Here is a 13543-nt window from a genome sequence, read left to right on the forward strand (position 1 = left end):
AGTATTATCTTGTAGTCTCATCTATGTGATGAACTTTTGAACTAATTATAACTTGAACGGTGATAGTTCAAGTAGTATTTGGAAAAGATATAAGTATATTGGAGTATCTTGTAACTTCATCTTTTAAACTTATATCTAGTAAATGATTATCTTATGTATGTCAAAGATTTTCAGAAAAAAAAAATGTTGAGACAAGGTTAGATATATGAGATCACCTTGCAACGATAGTTTTATACAGTTATAAACTGGAACTCTGTGTATATTATGCATGGAAGAGGACTTCCAAGATTTTGAAAAGTATATATGTATATATACTGAATATTTTGCGACTTCATCGCATTAAGATATCAAACTTGGTTCATTTCTTTTGACCAAGACTTTCATGAGTACTATGAGAAGGCTCATATATTGTTAATCAGTATACATATTATTTTGGTGGGCTTGCTGCTCACCCTTGCTTTCTTCTTTCATCACACAACAACAGATAGAAAAGATGAACAAGACCAAGCTTCCAATTCGCAAGCGGTTAGGAAACGTTCCGCAGTTTTCTGGAAGCGTTGATGCCGCCGTAGCTGAGGTAGGAGCTACCAATAGGCTAGGCTTTCAACTTTTGATGTACCAGACTTATGTATCTTTATCAATTGTAATAATGGCAAAGAAATGTAAATTTATTCAGAAACCTGTTTAAGGTGTATTGGCATATAATTGTGGAATAAAACGACTTGTGATTATTTTTGGATATTCATCTCTGAGACTATAACTTGTGGTGTGTGTGTTTATTGTGGGGTCACAGTACAGAGTAGTTGATTATTTATTAAGATTGGGTGTTATTAAGGGAAATGGAACTCGTGACAACCCGAATCCCCGACCCCGGATTTGGGGGTGTTACAAGTGTCACCACACAAATGTCTATGAGAACAGACATCCTTCATAATGAAGCAAGCATAGTATGTACCGATCTTTGCGGATTATTAATTACCGGTTAGTAATCCTATGACCAGGAACTATTTAAGTTTAGAGTTATCATCTTTTTAGGTCTCACTATTATGATCTCATCATAATCCATAAAAAGCATTACTCTAAACTATGGTATATCTTATTTAAACACTTAAATAGATAGAGCCCGTAATAAAAACAAAACAAGTCTTTTATTAAAATCAAAGAAATTAAAAACAGATTATATAAAAAGTTATTCCTAAATCCTAATACATGATTGGACTTAGGACATATTCCTTTCAATTATATTTTCATTTTAAAAACCAAGGTTAGGCTGCTGATCAGTCACGCACTAACTCCTAGCAAGGCACACAGCTCTGCTCTAATTACTGGATCCAAGGCACACATTGGCCTAACTTGACCAGCAATCTGGTCTAACAACGAGTCTGGTCCACAATTTTATAAAACAATCCAATTCTATAATAATAACAGAATAAACAATGCAAAGCAATAAACAAAATCATAAGCAACATTTGATGTCCAATAATGAGATGGTTTCAATCTTCACAAGGAAACAATATAGCAATTTCAAAGAATAGCTATCAGGTGGTGAAAGCATTGGATAACAGAAGAATCAAAGTTTCAAGGTTATAAGGATTTGGTCTTTCAAAGCATAAGGTGCAATGGTTTGAATATGTAAGCAATCTGATTCAGTGGTTGGTATTTAGTTTGTATGTATTTGTGGGGTAGTATTATATAGTTGTGGTTCGTATTCGGGTAATCAACAATCAATGGTTCAGAAAGAATAAGGTTTACGATTCAAAGATTAATAAATGGAATCAAGGTTTAGGGTTCAGTGCTTCAAAGCACTTGCAATATAAAACAGGACTATCAATAATCTATAATATATCTTGAGAAAGTTCAGAACACTTGCCTGATATTAGCTTGCTGTACATCACTATCTTCCAATCACAATCTCATATTCCTCGACTACTTGTTTCCCTTTCCTACGCCTTGCCTCTTCTGCTCATATATCATAGGTATTTATCAATACTCAACTCATACGATTCTATTTGGTATACACTTCCATCTACCCTTTGTTTTACCCAAATCCGACTAACGGATTGAAAGTTATGATAAAAACAAGTAAACACTGAACATATAGACCGACAGTCAAACAAACAAGTCACATATAACACATAACACGTCACACAATCAATGAAATTTCATTTATAAGGAAGTCTCGGGTCATAAACAGTCTTTCGGGTATTTAATATGATTTTTTAAACATTTTTCGGAGTCAAAACGGGTCGTTGGGTAAATTTTAAAGCAATAAACAGGGTTAGGTTGGCCAAATATGGCTTCAAAATAATTTTATAATAATAATCGAGGCTTGAAAACAATTTAAAATAATATTTTAAAGCTTGAAACTATTTATTGGAATTTTTAAATCATTTAAAAATAATTTAAATACAATTAAATAATTAATTAAAATCAATTAATAATTAAATCAATTAATCAATTAATTTTTGAATTAATTGACCAATTAACTAATTAATTATTAACTAAAATTAATTAACTAATTAATTCAGATTTATTTTTGAATTTAAAATATTTTTTGGAATTAAAATAATAAGTTTTGGAATTTTTAATAATTAAAAATGAATTTTTATAATTAAAATAAATAGGAAATATGATTTTTAAATAATTTATAAACAGGAATCCTATTTTTGCAAAGTTTACAAACTACAGGGACTAAACTTCATCGTTTTCAAAACAACAGGGACTAAAGTGCAATTTTGCACCCCCCGTCGCCGAAAAACGCCCTGTCTCGCCGGAGACGGCGTTCTCGGAATCCCCAGACCTCCACAAGCTCCATATTTAATCTACACAACACCAGGAACACAACCATGCAATCAAATCTTCTAATAACCCCTGAGTTGGCCGGAAATTGGCCGAGAAGTTCGTCGGTTTCCGGTGAACTCGACGAAAACTTCAAATGACAACTCCTTTCAAACCAGGGATCGTCTGTTAATGAGCTATACACCAATCGATTGCAAATTCCAAGGGGAACAAAACCCACCCATCTAGAACATCTAATAACCCCTGGAACAAAAAGCCCTAAATTGCAGATGTGGTGGATTTTTGAGCAAGTCAACTATAGTAATCTCTGCTGGGAATTTCCTTTGTCTTTAAGGGAGTTGACTATTGTTTCTTTTATGGGGCTTTATGTGATTGGGCTTGGGCTTTCTTCACTTGGGCCTTTGCTTGGTTTTATTTGTATTCCCTTTAGGTTTTATTGGTTTTTAGGTAATTTTGTTTGGCTTTATTTTTTCCATATTTGGTTGTCTCATGAAGTCTTGTTTCAAGAGTTGACTTCTAAGGAACTCTTTTGTATATTCTATCTTCATTAATATAATTTACGAGGTTTTGACCTCATTTACCCAAAAAAAACATTCAAACGGGTTACCTAATTTCAAAATTCGAAAATTAAACTCAATTTTGAACATGTTATTGAACTCCAAATCAGTCATATGACATATCAAAATCATTGAAAAAATAAGCTCTACAACATGCAAGCATCAAATCATTCAAAAAATCATCCGAACAAAAATTCATATTTTTAATCAAAATAATTCGAAAATAAATAAAAATATAGTAAATAAACCTTTGATTCTGCAGTTGTGAAACTTGGATAATCTGATAGAACACTTCAAAACCTCCATTTTGGTTACTAGAGCTTCCCGAGCAGATTTCAATAACACCTTGATTTTGCAGTTTGATTCTTGAAGGTTTATATGAATATATGTATTTTCTCTGTAAATTTATATAATTACTGTTTGCAAATGATTTTCCTAATGAAATAAAATACGGTAAATGCTATTTATAATTACAGAAAATTAGTATCCCGTTGGATCATTCCAGATATAAAATAATACATTTATTTATAAAAACGGATCCAAACGGTACCGGTTTTCGGGATAATTATCCAAATCAGTACAATTTGTACTGCGGTCCTGGTCTCAGCGCCTGGTTACACGTATTACGAGGTGATAATTATAATAGTTTAATAAAAAGATCCGGTTTATTAAAAATACGAGTTTTATTAATTTACCGAAATGAATTTTGTATCGAAAATATTGCGCCGGGTGATAAGTGGCATTTTATACCACTTAGAATATCTTAAAATGGCTTAAATTGGTGCCTTGAAATCAAGTATTTTGTGTATTTGATGCGTTTTTCTAGTGTTTATGCATTTCAGGGTATTAGTTGTATTTCGGAGGAGTAATCATCAAGAATAAGCCTTGGCATGTGTTCGTCATTGCGAGAGGAAAGAAGGGGGCAGATTACGGCGAAGAAATGGAGCAAACTCAGGAAAAATCCAGTAGGGTCCTGAGCGCCCGCTCAGCTATACTGAGCGGCCGCGCAGAAAGCTGAGTGCCCGCTCAGCTATGCTGAGCGGCCGCGCAGGGTCGGGAAATTAAATAATTATTTTTAGACTTCTACTTCTGTTTGGCTTCCAACTTCTATGTAATCTGAGTTTTATGGGACTAGTATATAAGTAGATTTGGAGACGTTTTCACGAGGGAAGATGGTGGTATTAAGCAAGGAGCGAAGGAGATAAGGAAGAAGACCGTTTTAGCACACAGCAATGAAGAGGAAGCATATTTTCTTGTGATTCTTATTTTATTGTAACGTTGGATGCTAGTTTTCTTACTTTGAACTATTTACTCTTGTGACGTACTCTGATTTAATATAATTAGTTTAGTTATTATTTTCTTGTGTTTGTTTATCATGATTTCATATGAACCCATGATGACGATAAGTGCTATTATGGGCTAATCGTGATCATGGGGTCGTAACGGATTTACTATGAAATTCTTTAGTTAATTGTTTAATACTTTAGTGTGTGATGATTGTATGATATCTAGTATTGGTTGTGCATATTCGTCTTATGTGCGTCACGAACATATAAGATAGGGTGTTAATCTCTTGTGAAGCGACGGTGGATCTTGAGATTTAGAACTTGCCATGCTAGCATAGGTTCATGTACGATGTGCATGATTAGTGGGTAACTCTAACAATTTTATTTGCCCTGTGTAATCAAAAGGAATAACTTGTGCTTAAATCGTTGTGTTGTCAATTTCTGTAGACATATAGGAACTCAACATAATTGATGACTATTCAACTTCTATCTTAATTGTGGATGCTTGGTAGAATGGTATTATTACAATGAAAGTTGGCTTTTATCAGTTTTGTATTATTCGATTAATATCATCATTGTCACATGCTAAAGGTAATAACAATAACTATTGAAAGAAGTAGTAATGAAGTTGTGATCTCATGAGTGTTTTAATATTGTTAATTAAAGTGTTATTTAAGTGATAAACTAAGTAATTAATTGTAGTTAATATTTAGTCAACAATTCTAAGTGTTAGTGTCTTAACATTGAGAAGTAATCATACGTTGGTGCGTGAGTTTAATTAAACAATAATTAGTCTGAGTCTCTGTGGGAAGGAACTAGAAAGTATTCTATATTACTTGCGAACGCGTATACTTGTGTGAATATTAGCGCGTGTTTTCGCCCTAACAAGTTTTTGGCGCCGCTGCCGGGGACTCGGCGTATTTGTTTAGTTTATGTACTTACCATCATTGGTCATTAGGACTCAGTGATTAGGACGTAGTTGTTACTTATTGTTTCTGGTTGTGTTTCAGGTATTTGAGCGAGCGTTTATGCAAACTCGTTCTCGTACTCGCAAGAGGACTTTAGATACAGCTGAGGAGACAGACGAAGTTCTTGATATTCCGGAGAAGATAGATTTTGAAGATTCGGATTCAGGAACTGAGCAGAAAGAACCAGTAATCATGGGTGATCGTATTGTTCAGGCTGATCCAGCTCTTATGGACTTTTCTCGGCCAAAAATTGATGACATTCAGTCAAGCATTCTTCATCCGGCTATTCAAGCTAACACCTTTGAAATCAAGTCGGGCACTATTCAGATGGTGCAGAATTCTGTTTCTTTTGGAGGAGCTGCAACTGAAGACCCCAACATGCACATAAGGAATTTTATCGAGATCTGCAGCACTTTTAAGTATAATGGCGTGACTGATGAGGCTATCAAGCTGAGGCTTTTCCCATTCTCACTGAGGGACAAAGCTAAGGACTGGTTACATTCTGAACCAGCTGGGTCCATCACTACTTGGCAAGATCTTGCGCAAAAGTTTCTGGTGAAGTTTTATCCGATGGCAAAGACTGCTGCTATGAGGAGTGCCCTTACTCAGTTTACGCAGCAACCTTCAGAATCTATATACGAAGCTTGGGAACGCTACAAGGAAATGTTGAGGAAGTGTCCACATCATGGAATGCCCGATTGGATGGTGATCACTGGTTTCTATAATGGTTTGGGGGCCCAATCTAGGCCCATGCTCCATGCAGCAGCTGGAGGCGCCTTATGGGCTAAAAGCTATACTGAGGCTTATAATCTTATCGAGACTATGGCTGCAAATGAGCATCAAAACCTAACTCAAAGGATGATGCCTGGGAAGGTAGCAGGTATTCTGGAAGTCGATGCAGCCACCGCTATTGCAGCGCAGCTCCAAGCACTGTCGATGAAGGTTAATTCTCTAGCTACATATGGAGTCAATCAAATAGCTATGGTTTGTGAGCTTTGTGCAGGTTCTCATGCTACGGATCAGTATTCTCTTGTCAACGAATCTGTTCAGTATGTGAATAATTATCAGCGACAACGGCAGCCTGTGCCAGCTACTTATCATCCTAATAATAGAAATCATCCAAATTTCAGCTAAGGTAATAATCAGAATGCTATTCAGCCATCATATCAGCAAGGTGTGAGTAAACAGTTTAATCCACCTGGATTCCAGCAACCACAGCAGTATGTTCAAAGGCAATCATACCCTCAACAGGGAAGTGCAGCTGCACCTACTAGTGCTAATTTTGAGGAACTTAAGCTGTTATGCAAGAGTCAGGCGGTTTCTATCAAGACCTTGGAAAATCAAATCGGTCAAATAGCCAATGCAGTGCTCAACCGTCAACCTGGAACACTCCCTAGTGACACGGAAGTACCAGGTAGGAAGGAAGCTAAAGAGCAAGTCAAGGCTATTACCTTAAGGTCTGGGAAAGTTGCTGATGCTGAAAAGCCAAAAGAAGGAGAAGCTGAAATTAGAGATGAAGAAGCTAAGCAAAAGGAGAAAGCGGCGGAACCAAGGAAGACTACTGTTGAACATACTCTGCTTGAGGGTAATACAGGGGAGAAACAGCTCTATCCTCCACCACTTTTTCCTAAGAGATTGCAGCAACAAAAGCTGGATAGACAGTTCGGTAAGTTTCTGGAGGTGTTCAAGAAACTTCACATCAATATACCTTTCGTTGAGGCTCTGGAGCAAATGCCTAGTTATGCGAAGTTTATGAAGAATATTCTTTCAAGGATGGTGAAACTGGATGACCTTGAGACAGTTGCTCTCACGGAAGAATGCAGCGCTGTTCTGCAGCAAAAGTTACCTGCAAAGCTTAAAGATCCAGGTAGCTTCACCATTCCTTGCACCATTGGCAAGTTGACTTTTGACAAGTGCCTTTGTGATTTGGGAGCAATCATCAATCTGATGCCGTTGTCGATCTTTAAAAAGTTGGATTTGCCTGATCCAAAACCCACATACATGTCTCTACAATTGGCTGATCGTTCTATTACTTACCCAAGGGGCATAGTGGAGGATGTGCTAGTCAAGGTGGATAAGCTCTTCTTTCCTACAGATTTTGTTATTCTGAATTTTGAGGAAGATAAGAAGATTCCCATAATCTTGGGAAGACCTTTTTTGGCTACTGGCCGTACCTTGATAGATGTGCAGAAAGGTGAACTTACTATGTGGGTACAAGATCAGGATGTGACCTTCAACGTGTTCAAGACAATGAAATTTCCTACAGAAGATGAGGAGTGCTTAAAAGTGGATGTGATTGATTATGCGGTTACTTCAGAACTCGATCGCATGCTAATGACTGATGCATTGGAAAAGGCCTTAGTGGGGGATTTTGACAGTGATGATGAAGATGGCAACGAGCAATTACAATATCTGAATGCTTCTCCCTGGAAGCGAAAGCTGGACATGCCATTTGAATCTCTTGGAACTTCTGACCTCAAGAATGCTGAAGGAAAGCTCAAACCATCAATTGAGACAACACCTACCTTGGAGCTCAAGCCATTACCTGAACACTTGAGGTATGCTTTTTTAGGTGATGCATCTACTTTACCTGTTATTATTGCATCTGACCTTTCAGGTAGTGAGGAAGACAAGCTCTTAAGGATTTTGAGAGAATTCAAATCGGCTATTGGATGGACCATAGCAGATATCAAGGGGATGAGCCCTTCATATTGTATGCATAAAATTCTGCTAGAGGAAGGTAGTAAGCCGACTGTTGAACAGCAGTACAGACTTAATCCTATCATGAAGGAGGTGGTGAAGAAAGAAATTCTGAAATGGCTAGATGCAGGCATCATTTATCCTATTTCTGACAGTTGGGTGAGCCCAGTACAATGTGTGCCTAAGAAAGGAGGTATCACTGTGGTAGCAAATGAGAAGAATGAGCTCATCCCCACTCGAACAGTTACAGGATGGAGAGTATGCATGGATTATCGAAAGTTGAACAAAGCCACGAGGAAGGATCATTTCCCTCTTCCTTTCATTGATCAGATGCTTGACAAGTTGGCTGGTCATGAGTATTATTGTCTTCTGGATGGCTATTCAGGGTATAATCAGATTTGTATTGCACCAGAGGATCAGGAAAAGACTACCTTCACTTGTCCATTTGGCACGTTTGCTTTTCGCAGAGTTTCGTTTGGGTTATGTGGCACCCCGGCCACTTTTCAGAGATGTATGATGGCTATATTCTCTAACATGATTGGAAATAATGTCGAGGTGTTCATGGACGACTTCTCCGTCTTTGGACATTCGTATGATGAATGTTTGAATAATCTTCGTGCCGTACTCAAAAGGTGCGTGGAAACTAATTTGGTGCTCAATTGGGAGAAATGTCATTTTATGGTGTGTGAAGGCATTATTCTTGGGCATAAGGTCTCTAGCAAGGGTCTGGAGGTGGACAAGGCCAAGGTGGGAGTCATTGAAAATCTTCCACCACCTATTTCTGTGAAGGGAATCCGTAGTTTTCTTAGTCATGCGGGTTTTTATCGGCGATTCATCAAGGACTTTTCGAAGATATCTAAGTCGTTGTGCAATTTGCTTGAGAAAGATGTGCCTTTCAAATTTGATGATGAATGTTTGGCGGAATTCGAGACTCTCAAGAAGAGTTTGATCACTACACCAGTTATTACAGCACCAGATTGGACAGAGCCGTTTGAGATGATGTGCGATGCGAGTGATTATGCGGTAGGTGCAGTTCTGGGGCAGCACAAGAATAATCTTTTTCATGTGGTCTACTATGTGAGTAAGACCTTAAATGGGGCCCAAATGAACTACACCACTACAGAGAAGGAGCTCTTGGCTATAGTCTTTGGTTTCGAGAAATTTCGATCTTATCTACTTGGGACTAAAGTAACGGTATTCACTGATCATGCAGCCATTCGCTATTTGGTTTCCAAGAAGGATTCGAAGCTGACACTCATTCGTTGGGTGCTCTTACTTCAGGAATTTGAGTTAGAGATCAAGGATCGAAAAGGTACTGAGAATCAAGTAGCTGACCATCTCTCTAGGTTGGAGAATCCCGAGTCTACTTCACAAGATAGGACATTAATCAATGAATCTTTTCCGGATGAGCAGTTGTTCGCAGTTCAGGAGGAAGAGCCATGGTTTGCAGATATTGTAAACTACCTTGTCAGCAATATAATGCCTCCTAATTTGACCTCAGCTCAAAAGAAGAAGTTTATGCATGAGGTGAAGTGGTATATGTGGGATGAACCATATTTTTTTAGACAGGGAGCTGACCAGATCATCAGGAGATGTATCCCGTTCTGTGAGACGGAGGGAATATTACGAGACTGTCACTCCACGGTTTATGGTGGACACTATGGTGGTGAGAAGACGGTAGCTCGTATTCTGCAAGCAGGTTTTTTCTGGCCTACTTTGTTTAAGGATGCTCATCAGTTTGTTTTAAGGTGTGATCGTTGCCAAAGATTGGGAAATTTGACGAGAAAGGATGAGATGTCGTTAAATGTGATGCTTGAAGTCGAGGTCTTTGATGTTTGGGGAATCAATTTCATGGGGCCTTTTGTCTCTTCCTGCAATAATCAGTACATCTTACTGGCAGTCGATTATGTCTCAAAATGGATAGAAGTCAAAGCTTTACCGACAAATGATGCAAAGGCAGTGCTGAATTTTCTTCATAAGCAAATTTTCACAAGGTTTGGAACACCTCGGGTAATCATAAGTGATGAAGGGTCGCATTTCTGCAACCGTAAGTTCACTTCTATGATGCAGCATTATAATGTGAATCATCGAGTTGCTACTGCCTATCATCCGCAAACAAATGGTCAAGCGGAAGTGTCTAACAGAGAGATCAAGCGCATTCTAGAGAAGGTTGTTTGTCCGTCAAAGAAGGATTGGTCCTTAAAGCTCGATGAAGCTGTTTGGGCTTACAGAACAGCATACAAAACTCCACTTGGTATGTCCCCATTTCAGTTGGTGTACGGTAAGGGATGTCATTTACCTGCGGAGCTTGAGCATAAGGCCTACTGGGCGTTGTAAAAGTTGAACCTGGATTTAGATGCAGCTGGTAAGAAAAGAATGCTTCAGCTTAATAAACTTGATGAATTCCGACTTCAAGCGTACGAGAATAATAAAATGTACAAGGAAAAGGTGAAGAGGTGGCACGATAGGAAACTACACCCTAAGTTATTCGTGTCGGGGCAACAAGTTCTCTTATTTAACTCTCGTCTCCGACTTTTTCCAGGGAAGTTGAAATAAAGGTGGTCTGGACCTTTTATTGTCAAAACTGTGTTTCCACATGGAGCGGTAGAAATTTTTAAGAATGATCTGGACCAAGCATTCAAGGTTAATGGTTAGCGGTTGAATCACTACTATTGGGACATGGCAAACCGAGAAGTGGTTAGTGTCATTTTATTGACTACTTGAGAAAGGTACGCAACGTCAAGCTAATGACGAAAAAGAAGTGCTGCGTGGGAGGCAACCCATGATTTGTTGTTACAGGAACCCTTAGAAGTTAATAACCTATTCAAAAACACAAAAAAATCAGAAAAACGGGACTGAAATTTTTTTTTCCAGTGACCCCCTGAGCGCTCGCTCAGCTCTGCTGAGTGACCGCTCAGGGGTCGACTGCCAGAAAAATTTTTAAGTTCAGAAAAAAAATCAAAAAAATCAGAAAAATAAAAAAACTAATTTTAGCCCATAAACCTACGATTTGTTCCTACTACCCCATCATTTTATCCCTCAACTCCACTAATAATCTAGTTTTAACCTAATTCACATCCTATATATACATACACCTATCCTACATATCCCCCACAAACTTCTACACTCAAACTATCTCCCAAATATAAAAACTCAGTTCTTAAACACTTTTATTCAAGATTCAATGGCACCCAAGAGAGCACGAACTATTGATAGCAGCAGCACAGTCCCTACTGCTGAATCATCGAGGGGTACTGCTGCAAGGCCTCGGTTGAATGACAGAGCTGCAGAGGAGGAGTACACGAGGCTTTTGGGGAAGCCGATTCTGAAGGAGAGAGGGTTTTTACCATCGGGGAGGGATGGTGAGTTGCTACCCATGATTGCAGAAAAGGGGTGGATAGCTTTTTGTGAGTCGCCTGAAGCAGTACCGATGAGCGTGGTTTGCGAGTTCTATACGAACGCGAAGGCCGAGAAGAATGGGTTTTCTGTGGTCCGAGGGCTGACGGTTGATTATCACCCAGCGGCGATTCGCCGTGTGATTGGGTAGCGAGAGAGGAAGCCCGAGGAGGAGAACTGGAATGAGAAGACTGCTGAGGATTACGACTTGGATTTGATTTGTGCTACTCTCTGTAGGCCGGGCACGGTTTGGACCTTCAAGACCAGCACTAATGAGTATCGTCACTTCCCGGCGATCGCTATGAACAGGTTTGCCCGTTCATGGAACGCATTTATTTGTGCTAATATTTTGCCTTCGTCGCATGCACACGAGGTCACAGTTGAGAGAGCACAGTTGTTGTGGGGAATTCTTAATGAGGAGTACTATGTGGACCTTGGTGAGTTTATCTACCAAGGAATTCTAAAGTTTTTGAGGGGAGCTAAGCATATGAACATCCCTTATGCATCCACGGTCACGAAGCTTTGCCGAGCAGTGGGAGTGACCTGGCCGGCTCATGAGCAGTTGCAGTTGCCGGCCGCTCCGATTGATTCTGGGACTCTGAATGGGATGCAGGAGTGGACCGGTGGTGAGCCCGAGGAGCATGGGCTGGGTTATCATCTTCCAGGAGGGCGTCCAGCACGAGGTGCTACTATGGCTAGGCCTAGGCGTGATGAGGCTGGTTCTTCGAGAGCTCAGGAGGGTGCTGGGATGGCTGATACCCAGTATAGGAGGCTTTCACGGCGGATGGATGCCATGTATGAGACGCAGAGCAGGTTTGCTCAGGAGCTCACCCTTGCGTTAGGGACTGCTTTTCGGGGCCTTGGAGCTGATATCCAGTGGCTAGTTTTTGGTGAGGACTCTGCGTACCCGCCGCCTGATACTCCACCCACTGAGGGTGATGATGATGATGACTCCAAGTAGGTATACCCTGTGTTCCTTTCTACTACCTTCACTGGGGACAGTGAAGATTTTAAGTTTGGGGGTGGTAGTTAAGGAATATTTTATGTGTGTCATATAGTTGCATATTCATGATAGTTAGTTCATATAGTTGCATAATTTTTGCCATATAGTTTTTTATAGCTTTATTTGTTTATCATGTCATGTAACACATGCATATACCATGATCCCTTTTGCGATGATTTATCGACTGAATTGTGATGTTGATGTGAGTGTAGTGATAGCATTAAAGTGATATTGAGTCGTGTAGGTTGATATGCATGTTAGAAGCACTTGTATTTTCACTAAGTCTTAGAGAATGCTTAAGGGCTAGATTGTTGTTATGATCTGATTGTTTACGAGGTTAATCTATTTATTATGCTTAGAATTCGATAATAGGTTCTTAGTGATAAAGGCATGAAAAAGAAAAAATGGAGTAAAAATGGAATTTGTTGCTAGTTGTGGCTAGGCGTCAAATGGCTAGTAGCCGGCTCGCATGTTATGCGAGTAGTCTAGGGTGAGCAAGATGGAGCGAAACGCACTTGCTGAGAAATTTTGAAAAAAAAAAAGAATTTTTTTTTTGTGTTTATGCATAATTGATCACGAGTGGGCTCTTTGGTATTCGAGTTATTAAGTTCTTAGGGGACTTTGTGCCTAGTGACCTAAGGCTTTTAGAGTCTGGGATCCGCTAACCTAACGCTCATTACATGGATACCATTGTATAAGTCTTTTGTGGACCTCACTCATTGCACGGTCAAATAAGCATTGTGGTCGTGAATAAAAAGCATGATTCCGTAATAAGCTCCAAAATTCTTGTAGTGTTATATGTCACTTTGTGCCTAGAATTTTTATTTTTTGTAT

General features: G+C 39.1%; 1 non-coding gene across 1 annotated transcript; it reads right to left on the minus strand.

Moving 5' to 3' along the window:
* Positions 1-6195: 6195 nt before the first annotated feature.
* Positions 6196-6302, minus strand: LOC141699116 (small nucleolar RNA R71). Its single transcript, XR_012565602.1, has one exon. It is a non-coding gene; the product is annotated as a small nucleolar RNA R71 (small nucleolar RNA).
* Between the last annotated feature and the right edge of the window lie 7241 nt (positions 6303-13543).

This window comes from Apium graveolens, chromosome 11 (assembly GCF_009905375.1).
Source record: "Apium graveolens cultivar Ventura chromosome 11, ASM990537v1, whole genome shotgun sequence".
NCBI classification, from domain to species: domain Eukaryota; kingdom Viridiplantae; phylum Streptophyta; class Magnoliopsida; order Apiales; family Apiaceae; genus Apium; species Apium graveolens.